General features: G+C 38.2%; 1 protein-coding gene across 12 annotated transcripts in view; it reads left to right on the forward strand.

The window, feature by feature from the left end:
* The window catches only part of DLG2 (discs large MAGUK scaffold protein 2), a 2,075,147-nt gene that overhangs the window by 1,338,752 nt on the left and 723,923 nt on the right, over positions 1–12,472 (forward strand). The gene's annotated exons all lie outside the window — the stretch shown is intronic.

Consider the following 12,472-nt stretch of genomic DNA (forward strand, 5'->3'; position numbering starts at 1 on the left):
TCTCTGCCTTTCTCGGTAGGAAGTCTGAATTCTTAATACCGTCAGACATTGATCAATGAGAAACAGTAAACAGTGGTGCAAGCAAACTCATCCCCCTAAAAAAAGTAGTTTCTAAAAGTAACATGTACTAAGAAAGGGAACACTATTGGTATTTCTCATAATTAATATTTGATAGAACTTACAGTTCATATTTCTTGGTTGATGCCCCCAGAATGCCTTAGAGTGGCTTGAATATATTTTGCAGTAGGTATGATACATAGATCAAGAATCCGAAAGTTAGTTCTTACATTTTGGTTGCTTATCCAAGTAAAACCCACCATAAAATCTCTCTTTAAAAGCATGACTATTCCTTTAGTAAATCAGTGATGCACTGTTTAGAAATTTGTAAGTATAATTGGTAGAGATATATAGATATATAAAATGAATTAATAAGTCAGTGTCATTGTGTTACTTATTGCAGAAGTAATGTTTGTGCTTATAATTATTTAGCCAGGGGACCCATGCTATCTACATCAGATAGGCTGAGATGAGGTAAGTGGGACTTGGAAGAAGAGTTTTTAAATAGTTGATTCTTTAATTAGATCTGTTTCGAGGTTTAAGAATAAAGGAATTAAGAATTAAGGAGCACTCTCAACAATTAGTCTCTGCTAAAATTTATTTGGAATCTCTCAAGAAAAACATTATCTCTGACATAGAAACTCAAGAGACATACCTCTATCCATAGTGGGAATAAATCTTTGAAGTTCAAGTTATTTTCAACTGACTCAAGTTAGGTGCCATCATGTTTTTCTCTGCAACTTGGGAATCACCTAAGTGTTTTAAAGGCTATGCTACATTTAGAGTTCTTCTCATGGAGTACCGTTCTGTAGTCAGATCTCTATAAAGTGACCTTGATTGTTAAAGACATAAAACATCATTTTTGTGAGGAATTTAAAAACTATTGGTGAAAAGCTCTCTAAATCAGATTAACTAGTAATGATTCTACATTGAAGTGTCTTTATTAAACTGCTCTTCCTTTGCTTCATCACGGAGAGTATGATATTTTCTGTGAAGTTAATATCACCTAATTGTGGCACTTTCTCTAGCCAGGCAATTATTTCCTCCCTTCTATGTTCCTTGCATGCACCTCCAGTTTATCACCTAACATATTTTATTATAAGTGTTTTCTTCTCTCTTATATTATAACTTCTTGGAGTGAAAGAGAAAAGGAAAGTAAGTTGAAGGAAGGAACTAACACTTACATGTTTGTTTTCTTATTTTCCTGTCTTGAGTTCCGTAAATAGAGCATGCCTCTATCCTCGGGGTCTAGCACAGTGCCTAGCACAATAAGGGTGCTTGGTGAGCACTTGAGAAATGAAATCAAATAAAAAACCTCCAATTCTAGCATTTTTAGTTAATACATAGCAGTTTTCGTCAACAGCTTTGTCTATACTGACCTCATAAAATTATTTCCATTTAAATCCATCTAGAGAAAACAATAAACCTTGATTAAAGCATTGCAATGGTGTGATGGTGGGAGCAGCAATGTGTTAATGCAGGGGATAGAGCCTTATGGGAAAAAATAGCCTTGGATTGAATTCCCCTAGTCCTTGGGCCACTCTTTACTTCATTCTCGTGTCTCCTCCTAATTCCCTCTACTGCACACACACACACACACACACACAGAGGCATTTCCAAGTTTAATTCGGATTTGCTTCATTTTGACGCCTCTAAATCTTTTTAGAAGATATTAGGAATTTGCCAATCTCTCAAATCTCAATTTTTTCCAAGTCTTGCATTCAATATATCATTATATCATCACAATTTTATGAAGACTGCTTTTAGAAAACACCCTATTATTAAAATATTGCTATCAGTTGGAGATAAATCTGTTTAAATTGAGCCTCAGTTTATTTTTTGTTGGAAGATGAAAGTTAGACCTCAGAACAAAAACTCTTCCGTACTTTTTGCACTTTTTAAACCCAGTGATAATGTGTTTCATACACTCGTAGATACACACATATACGTGCATGAATGCATGATATTCTTACGTGATTATACACTTCATTATTTGGGATATACAAATAAATTCCAAAATATGTATATTTGCCATGATGTATTTAGCATGTCAAGGAAATGGCGGAGTATATCAATCTAATCAATTACCACCTTTAAAATAAAACTTGTTCTCCTTTCAAATAAAATACTGGAAATGAATAATGTAGACCCATGTAGGAAATGTAGACCCATATTATGTAACTCCCTTAGGAAACCTGACCTGAAAACTTCACAAGCAGGTAAATGCTGTTTGTACATCTCCTATGGGTGTGTACTTCTACCACATCATTAGAATGCAGTTGGACCGTGTCTCGCACACACAATAAGCTGGGGAACACAAAGAGTTTTTCAGTCAGTGTACTTCACTGAACTAATAATAAACTTGAGGTAAAATCTCAAGTCATTATACAGTCAACCCCAGAGAATCTGCCCATACAGCCTAAAGTTTAGCCTGATGAAGGAAACTTAAAGTAACTGATAGCTGGACAATGTAATTGCTCCACACAGTCAATACAAACAGAGAAGCCAGTCCGGGCAGTCCTTCGGTGCTCCAGTACTTGATTTCATATAACAGATCATGCATTATAATGACAAGGTGGACATCAAATCTGGAAACTCAAGCAGATTCATCTGCTTGACCCAAGAGCCTGGAGTATAGAAAAGCAACTCGGAATTTCCCGTATGTTTAGCCTAAGTGCCAGCCAGCGTGAGTTGTAAATATTTATTAGATAGATGGATAAAAAGCTTTCTTTCGAATCCTGTAAATTGGTTTCATCATTGGGGCTATAAGCACATCTTTCTAGACATTCAGTATCTTTGGCGTCCATGCAAATCAAAGGTTTTGCTCTTCCATTATTCAAGTAAATAGATATGTTTGTAAAAACAGTCCCATAATTAGTGGTTCTTTTCGTAGACTGACCTGTGTTTCTGTTCATTATTAGTTCATTCACTTCATTCATCTTTCACTGAGCTCCTGCTATGTTCCAGACACAGTCCAAACACAGGCCAAGGACCTGAAGGTACACTTTAACTTTTATGACACCATCACTTTGGAAGAGACACTTCATTACCTCTTGCCCAAGTGGCACCCCACTGTTTCTTGCTGCAATGAACAAAGTTGATTTTCCTTATGGTGCTAGTCATCGTGCTTTAATTTTGTCTAATGTGAATGTCATGCAGCTTGCCAAGCCTTGGGAGAGATACTGAGATGAATCAGTTAGGAGAACCCTGATGAAACCTACACAGAATTCTGCTCATGAGGAATTTTTTCAAGTGGATACACAGATGACTCTAACACCCGCTACTAAGTGTTGAGTGCCCTAAGTACCCATGACTTACCGTGAGAATTAAGGAAAGGGGTGAGTTTCACAGAAGAGTATCAGCTAGATTTTAAAGGTTAAACAGATGTTGGCATTCAGTGATGATGGAGGAAGAGGACCTTCGAGTGGAGGGAACAGCAAAGGCACTTCCTAATTGTACAGATGTGGTCCATTTTCCAACTGTTCATTCATTCGACCAATATTTATTAACTTTTTATGTATCTGAAAATTGTGTAATATGACTGACCATGTAACAGTAAATTAGACAAGCTTAAACCTACCCCAAGGGCATTCACATTTTAGGGGTGGAGACAAACACTAGATAACCAATTACATAGATATATCTATATTTCACCCTTTGATGCTATCCTATGTAAGTTGTTCACAGCACTTTTCAGCTTTGTGCTTATGCATATCTAGATACACATCTCTTATCAGAATAGTATAGCAACTGTAGATATTTTGCAAAACCTCTGCAAACAAGACTAAATGGAATAAAATATTTTTTTCCAAACATTTTTTAGTCCTAAACTACATGTTAATTTCCCTAGCAAACAATTAGTACATCCTGTCTCACACATCCTGGGCTTGGTACTTATAGTAGAAAAGTGACAGTCTTGACTGAGAACCTCTCTTATGTTGTGCACTCTTCTATGCACTTCACACGTTAGTTCACCCAACCTGTCAATAATTCTCTGATGTACGCACTATCCTCTCCATTTTACAAAGTTTACAGAGGGTAAGTGACTTTCCCACGATCACATAGCTAGTAAACGGAAAGACCGGACTTTGAAACTGGTTATGTGACTCCAGAGCTCATTTCTTAATGGGTTCAGTAGAATAAGGGAAAAAAAAAAAAAAAAAAAACACTAAGATCAAACTGTTTGCAACACAGTGTGGGAGGAGCATCAGTCAAAGGATGCACAGGCCACAATAGATGCTGGAAGGTGGGAGTGATCGATCTGCCTGGATGGGAGGTGAAAGATGAGGAAGGAAGACTGACAAGAGAAGTCTTGGGATGGCTTTAAAACAGGTGGAGGAGATAGGAAAAGATGAAAGAGTACGTACAAAGGCCCTGAGGCATAGAAAAGTAGTGTGCAATGAGGGCTATCAACTTTCCCCAATTCCTGATCTTCCTCTTTGAGTACCAGGCAAGAAGGACAGAGACAACAAGGCTACATGTTGTAAGGTCAGGCATCCTGCAGATCAGTCAGAAGTCACTGAATAACTCAGGCTCAGACTAAGGCACTGGAGCCTTTGAAGAGAATCTCCAGTGGAAAGAAGAGGTGACTTTCAGACACCTGGTTTCATTAGCCTTACTACATAGGGCTTGGCCTACAGGGTTAACACTTGTCTGGAGGTGAGGTCATCTGCCTAAAGAAACAGAGATTCCTTATGTACAGATATGAGAGAAATGTAAGAAGAGCAAAGGAGATGAGAAAGCACCTGGGCCCTAAGAAAGATACTGATAGAGATGAGTCTGGGAGGAACAGTGAGAGACTGGCAGAGGCCACGGAGGCCTCTTGGGTCTCTCAGAATCCCCAGTCCTTAATTTCTGTCCATCATGTGGTTAACCTGCTGTGCTTCCTGCCCTTTCAACCTGATAGTTCAGATTTTGCTTAAGCTACCGTAAGTGGCTTTCTGTTCTCTGCAAGCAGAGAACCTTCACGAAGACAGTGGCCAGTTAGTGGCTAGTGGTCCAGGGACAGGAACTGGCCCTACAAGAAAGAGCAGAACAAGAGCCAGAGAGAAGGAAAACAAATCGGCTGAGGACACTGGGCTTCAAAGGTGAGGTTCCCTCATTTACGACTTAACTCACATCACCTTCCCCAAGACTTCTATGCCTTCTCCCTCATTATTTCAGCCCTCATTAACAACACTTCCTAAAGAAAAATAAGAGTAGAAAACATGCTCATACATTGCTTTAATCTGTTCTTTCTTATTTAGTTGTCACAATGCCAACAGGAAATGGCCCCAATATTATCATCTCCATTTTCGATGGGGGGGGGTGGTCAGCTACCTTGTTTAATATCATACGGGTGGTAAGACCAGGAGAGAACCCAGGCCTTCTCACACTAATCCTACCTTTCTCTTTCACACCCACCATGGGATTTTGCCCCTACATCTCTTACGCTGCTGCTCGACTTTATTACAAAAATATGAGGGATTTCTCTTGTTTTTATATCACATTGTAAAATCCTCACAGGGCAAAACCGTGTGCTGCTTCTACCTACTTTCTGCAGTTCCTTGTATAGTGCCTTAAATATGATGTTTGCCCAATAAATCTGCAGGGGCTGATTAATACCTAAAATGTGAGAACTTGGGCAACAATGGGAAGATAATAAGGGAATAATCCTTCTTGTCTGGAATTCCTCCGTAAAGCCTGTCTCCTCAGCCCACAGACCTTGCCTTTGGTCCCTGGATGTTGACTTTGAGCCATTGTAAGCTTAGGTCAGCTCTAAATAGGATTTGCTCAATGATGAGTTTCAGTCCTAGTTCATGGTGTTCCAAGTGTGTTTTGTCCTTTCTGGATTCTAAATATTACTTGACTCATCATCCTCAATCATGTCGGATTCATCTCTCGGTTTTATTCCTCTTAGCCTCACTTCGCACTTCTGTCTAGTAATACCCCAGTTTTTAGGCTATTTCCTCCTGAAGAATATGAAGAAGGCTATTAATGGAATTCCTATTAGTAAAGGAACAAAGATGACTCTTAATCTATAGAGATATTCAACCTAAGGTGGGGGGGAGGGGGGAGAATACATCAGACGCGACCTGAATAACTGCAACAGCCTGGGACTGTGTGAGCATTTGCAGAGTTCTGGTAAAGTGGAATGAGATTGTTGCTTTTGTTTTTTAACAAAAAGCAAGAACTTGCTATCTTTTTCATCTTCCTCTCTTCTGCAATTTGCATTTTCTTTGACTGCTGGTCTTGTGATTCCTGTGCATGGGCATCTCAAGTCCATGAAAAATTAATGCCAGGTGCAGGATGTATTCTCTTTATCCCATTGTTGTGCCTACTGTACAATGTTTATGTTGACTCATCCCAATGGGTATCCGTGCGGATATACGTTACTGTACGACAGAGTAAAGCCCATTCTCTGCCCCTCCTACTTTCCCCACCCACTCCAAAAACTGCAAAAATAGGACTCAAAACAGTTTTGTTACAGAACAGGAAAATAGGCAGTTGTTCAGCGCTAATAATATCAGTCCCCCTCCAAGTAGCAAAACAAAATTAAAACACACGTCAAATCCTTAAAAACTTTAATGAGCTAATACTAGATATGTTGTGCTTCTGTAAGCTTCATTTAGATATTTTTACTTAGCAGAGAGATGCTTAACAACAATAGGGTTTTTTATTTTTATCTTGAAAATATACTGTTCTTGCTATTGCTGCTTGCGAGATCCCCACTACCCTGCTAATGCTGTCTTCCTTATATTGCTCTATCGTGTTACAGTTTTCAAAGCAGCGTAAATTACATTCTTTCTCTTTATAACCTGGCGAGGGAGGCAAAGCAGGTTTTAATATTTCCATATTATTTATAAGAGAATTAAAGTTGAGATACCTGAAGTGGCCAGAATCAGAAGTGGTTAAGGAATAAGATACAACCTACTAAGACTAGAAGCTCAATCCTGTGTATGTTTGCTCAAAGTCAAGAGTTTTAGCTGCTTCGAAAAATCTGGGTCTGAATGCCTGCTTAACTTTCCTGGACTTCAGCTTCATTTTCTGTAAAATTAGATTTTATACAATCCTTTTGAGGGTTGTCTCTGGTTTAAATGAGATATTGTGAGTTAAACCCTTAGCACAACGTCTAACCAAAGAAAGTGTCCAGGGAGGGTTGCCTTTATTTATGCTGCTAATTTTTAACATTATCCCAATGCATCCTTTCACAAATTGCATGGGCTTTTTATATATGATCCTGTTTGCTTCTTAAAGAATAATTATGTCTCCCTTTATACATGAACAGAAAATTTGGTCATTTCAACAAGGCTAAAATCATAATATGGGTGAGGAGAAAGTTCTTAAATCTCAGTCAGATGACCCAAATCCTAAACTCCTCTTATTACTATTTTTATGATATTCAAAATTAGGTTAATATTAAACTCAGGAATTACCCAATCCTTATTCATAGCTATATGCAGCCTTAGAAACAATTTAGAGAGTCAAGTGACCTGACCAAGTTCTGCAGTGACACAGCCAGCCCTAGACACCGTATCTGCTGACTCCAAGTGCAAGACTGGGAAGTGCTCATCCTATAACATAAAATCATAACAGGGGAATGTTTTTATTGAGTTTTTGTGGTCAAAGAGGGGTCATAAAATATAAGTTGTAGGGGAACCTGGGAGGCTCAGTGGGTTAAGCCTCTGCCTTCAGCTCAGGTCATGATCTCAGGATCCTGGGATTGAGCCCCGCATCTGGCTCTCTGCTCAGTGGGGAGCCTGCTTCCTCCTGTCTCTCTGCCTGTCTCTCTGCCCACTTGTGATCTCTCTCTCTCTGTGAAGTAAATAAATAAAATCTTTTTAAAAAAATGTAAGGTTGCAAACATTATATTCACAAGGAAGTTATCATCACTTTTCCAGTTAAGGAAATCTTTTATAAAACAAATGAAGGTTCTAGTATGTCTGAATTTATAGTTTTAATGGACAAAGTGGTCTGAGAGTAAAGTGGAGAGTCAGCCTGAGAACTACCATTTTGCTCTCCACTTGTGGCCGAGTCCCCACGCACCATAAAACAACCTCCTCTATGCCTTCTTTCTCTTCCTTTTACTCTTCTCTCATACTGTTTCCTACTCTCTCCTCTAGCCCACATCAACAGATAATATTCTTCCATCTTCACTCTGAAGCACAAAACTGTAGCTTATCCTGAGCCCAGAAGGAGGTTAACTGGCAAGCAGAGCCTTTGCTTTGCAAAAGAACTGTGAGGAAGGGAGCCATCGGAAAACTGAAAAACCAAGACTGACATAGACATTGCCACTCTGGGAAGCAAGGGCAGCTGTGGGGCTAGGAACTGGTTGGCATTTTGGACCTGGAGAGTTGTAAGCTTTTTCCCGTGGAACAAAGAGTTCATTGCCTGGTCAATGACAATATACAAACACATCTGCAGAATATATTCTTTGGCATGAGCAAATGCTAGCAGTAGTTAGCCAGCTTCTATTTTTCTAGTCCTCATTCACTTCTTTTCTTTTTTAACCTATTTTTTCTGTTTTTCCCCGATGAAAATAATTCTAAATATAACATTAATTTTGAAGACAGAATGGCTCAAGGGAGACTGATAGACTTCCAGATATTATCAGAATTTAAAATAAAGGAAATGGAACTAAAGTGTTTTCTACTTTGTTCCTTCTGCAACCCAGCCCAAGCGCTATGTTTCAGAAGCAGGTACTGAAATACCTTCTAATCTAACATACCCTCCCCCCCAAAAAAATCTAAATATGAAACATTTTAAGGCTTTCATGGTTTAGTCTATTGTGTTTTTAAACTTTGACTGTATGATCTAATATCAAATTATGATTGATAGGGAGGAAAATGAAACAGAGGGTTGGATGTTAGTAAATTCTTCATTTTGGAGACAAGGCTTATAGAAAATAGAGAAAGGCAAGGACAGAAGGAGGAGGAGCTTGGTGAGACTACTTCACTTCAAATATTTTTGAGTTTTTAATATGGGAGGGAATTTTTTGCCACTAATTGCATGGTCTTAAAGCCAGAAAATTAACTGATTCACAAGAAAAACAAATTGTATACTATAAACATAGAGCAAGATGATCATAAATGCATTTAGAGTTACCTTTCTTTACCCAATTTATTAGAAGCCATTTTATATCATTGATATTTTCCCAATTTGATTTTTGTCTTATTTCAGTATGTCTTGCTTGTTTGCTTGTTTGCTTGCTTGCTTTCCTCTTTCTTTCTTTCTTTCTTTCTTTCTTTCTCTTTCTTTTTCTTTGGCAGAGAGAGAGATCACAAGTAGGCAGAGAGGCAGGCAGAGAGAGAGGGGAATCAGGGTCCCGGCCAAGCATAGAGCCTGATGCAGGGCTCGATCCCAGGACCCCGGGATCATGACCTGAGCTGAAGGCAGAGGCTTAACCCAATGAACTACCCAGATGCCCCTCACCATGGCTTTCTTAACATTATCTCTTCTTTCTGTAACTGAATGATAAAAGCTGAGATCATTATCCGGAAAGAAGATTTGAATAGCATGCCTGATTTTTTTCTAGTGTTTCCCAGCAGAGCAAAATTTATTATGAGTGAAATCAAATCCTTGATGAGACACAGACTCTTAGAGGTCATACATTTCACTCCCTATTCCTCAAATATAGAAATGAGTAGGGAGGCTCAGTGAATTGCTTTTTCACCTTGAGTTACTGAACTTCTTGGGTCTAAAGCTTCAATCTCCTGATTCCCAGTCCAGCCGTCTTTATGCCAGTGACATAATCCCTCAACTGGATTGTAGTTATTTCCGTAGAGGTAAAGTGTTTAACTTTTGATAGCCATGCAAGAACTATGTGAGTTGTTAGCTTGACTACATTATAAGTAACTTCAAACATTTTTATATTTAAAAAATAGTTGTGAAGTAAAATATTAAGACTATGAGAACTTTTTAAGGTAAAACATGAGACTTCAAGTGAATGTTTAGTTTTGGGTGAATCTTTTGATATAGGTCTTCGCATTCATCTGAAAGAATTTAGCAAGCTGTTAGGATGCCATTTTGCTTTATTCATGATCTTTGAATCTTTAACTTTTCATTAAACCTCATGTTTCTTTCTGCCTTTCCAACTTCTAAAATGTACAGCTGGAGTTAAGTTAGAACATGGAACAATTCCAGGGCTACCTACCTTGCTTTATACAAGGTGGTGTTACAACAAAGGTATGGATTTAGAGTCATGAAGAGTGACTTTTTTGGCACTGTTGCGTTACAGGTAGTAACTTCTTTGAAATCAGGCATAGCAACTTCTTTCTAGATAGATCTCAAGAGGCAAGGGAGAAAAAGCAAAAAATAAACAATTGGAACTACATCAAAATAAAAGTTTCTGTGAAGCTAAGTTAAAAATCAGTAAGATTAAAAGGCAACTTACAGGATAGAAGAAGATGTTTGCAAACGACCTATCCTATAAAGGGTTAGTATCCAAAATATGTAAAGAACCAATACAATTCAACACCTCCAAAAACAAGTAATCCAATTTAAAAATGGGCAGAAGAAATAAACAGACATTTCTCCACAGAAAACATTCAGATGGCCAATAGACACATGAAAAGATGCTCATCATCATTATCATCAGGGATATGCACATTAAAATTACAATGAGATATCACCTCATACTTGACAGAGTAGCTAAAATCAAAAACACAAGGAACAACATGTATGGATGAGAATGTGGAGAAAAAGGAACCGTCATGCATTGTTGGTGAGAACGCAAACTGGGGCAGCCACTGTGGGAAACGGTATGGAGTTTCCTCAAAAAGTTAAAAAAAGAACTTTCTTATGATCACACTACTGGGTATTTACCCAAAGAATACAAGAACACTAATTCAAAGGCAAACATGCACCTCTATGTTTATAGCAGCATTATTTACAATAGCCAAGATGTGGAAGCAGCCTAAGTGCCCTTGAGTTGATAAATGGATAAAGATGCTAGATATATATAGATATAAATAAAGATATACATATACATATATATAAAATATTTGATTATATATAATATATGTATAATTTTATTCAGCACTTGCCATTTGCAGTGACATGGATGGAGCTAGAGAGTATTATGATAAATGAAGTCAGTCAGAGAAAGAAAAATACCCTATGACTTCACTCATATATGGAATTTAAGAAACAAAACAACCAAAAGGGGAAAAAATAAGAGAGAAAGCAAGAAACAGACTCTTCATTATAGTGAGCAAACTGATGTTTACCGGAGTGAAGGGGGTGGGGAATATGTTAAAAAGGTGGTGGGGATTAAGGAGGGCACTTGTGATGATGAGCACAGGGTGATGTATGGAATTGTTGAATCACTCTGTTGTATACCCAAAACTAACACATTTTTAAAAAATTTAATATGAAAAAAATAAGAGTGATCCCTAGCTCCACTAGTTATTAGTCTAGTGACCTTGGATAAGTTGCCTTATAAGTCCATGCCTCCCTTTTGCTATCTGGATAATAAGCATAATGATAGCATGTAATTCATAAGCTTGTAATGAGGAGTAGAAAAGAATGAATATAAACAACCTGTGTATGATAAGCATAGAAGAGTCTTTCAGTTTTTAACTGTCCTTAATTTACAGGTCACATTTCAGACTAGCATAGTCTGTGGTGCCTGGCAAGTTCCAGATGCTTCCATCCACAGCATCAGTGGTACAAGAGTAGTCACCAAGGGGCAGTGTACAGTTTACCCCTTTGTACCCATTTCACCTAAACTGTGGGCTCATGGGTTTCTCATGAGTCCTATCTCTTGTTGCTATGGCTCTAGTTTTAAAGGTCTAAAACCCCATTAGCAAATATCTTTGAGTGTATTGTATGTCAAGCACTGGCGGTAGCTAGGTGAGGAAGGCTGGTTAAGAGTCCCACCCTCAAAACAATTACAGTTTCAGCAAGGAGATACAAATATCACACACGAATCAGTTAGCCATCAACATGTATAAGAACAGAAAGAAGCGGTCATTAAGAATGTCAGAGCTTAGTGCTTTTGCATAATTTCTTTCCTTTAACATTTGTAATTCAGTGCGAATGGAAGTAATACAACTAACGTGTGTTTTTAAATTTGGAAGGCAGGACGGTTAGATAGATTGAGACCCGCAGTCAGGATTGAGGAAACTTTCATGGAAAGTCAAGGGCTTTAGATTGTCCTTCAAGGATGGATAGAATTTGGATAGGTAGATAAGAAAGGGGACCATGATTGATTCATGATATAAGAGAAAGAAGAAATGGAAACAGTATCTCATGATAGATATGAGGAAGGCATGTGCTTGGAGTCATGAGACTCTTGACTTAATGGAAAGAAAGGAGAGGGAAGGGAGTGAATAGTATCCAATTACTGAGCCTACTGTGTGCAAGACCTTCATCCAGGTGCTACAGAAGACTCTAGCCCTACCTTAGCCTAATGAACCAGGCTGACAGTTTGCTT

The sequence above is a fragment of the Mustela erminea genome, chromosome 9 (assembly GCF_009829155.1).
Source record: "Mustela erminea isolate mMusErm1 chromosome 9, mMusErm1.Pri, whole genome shotgun sequence".
Taxonomy (NCBI): Eukaryota; Metazoa; Chordata; class Mammalia; order Carnivora; family Mustelidae; genus Mustela; species Mustela erminea.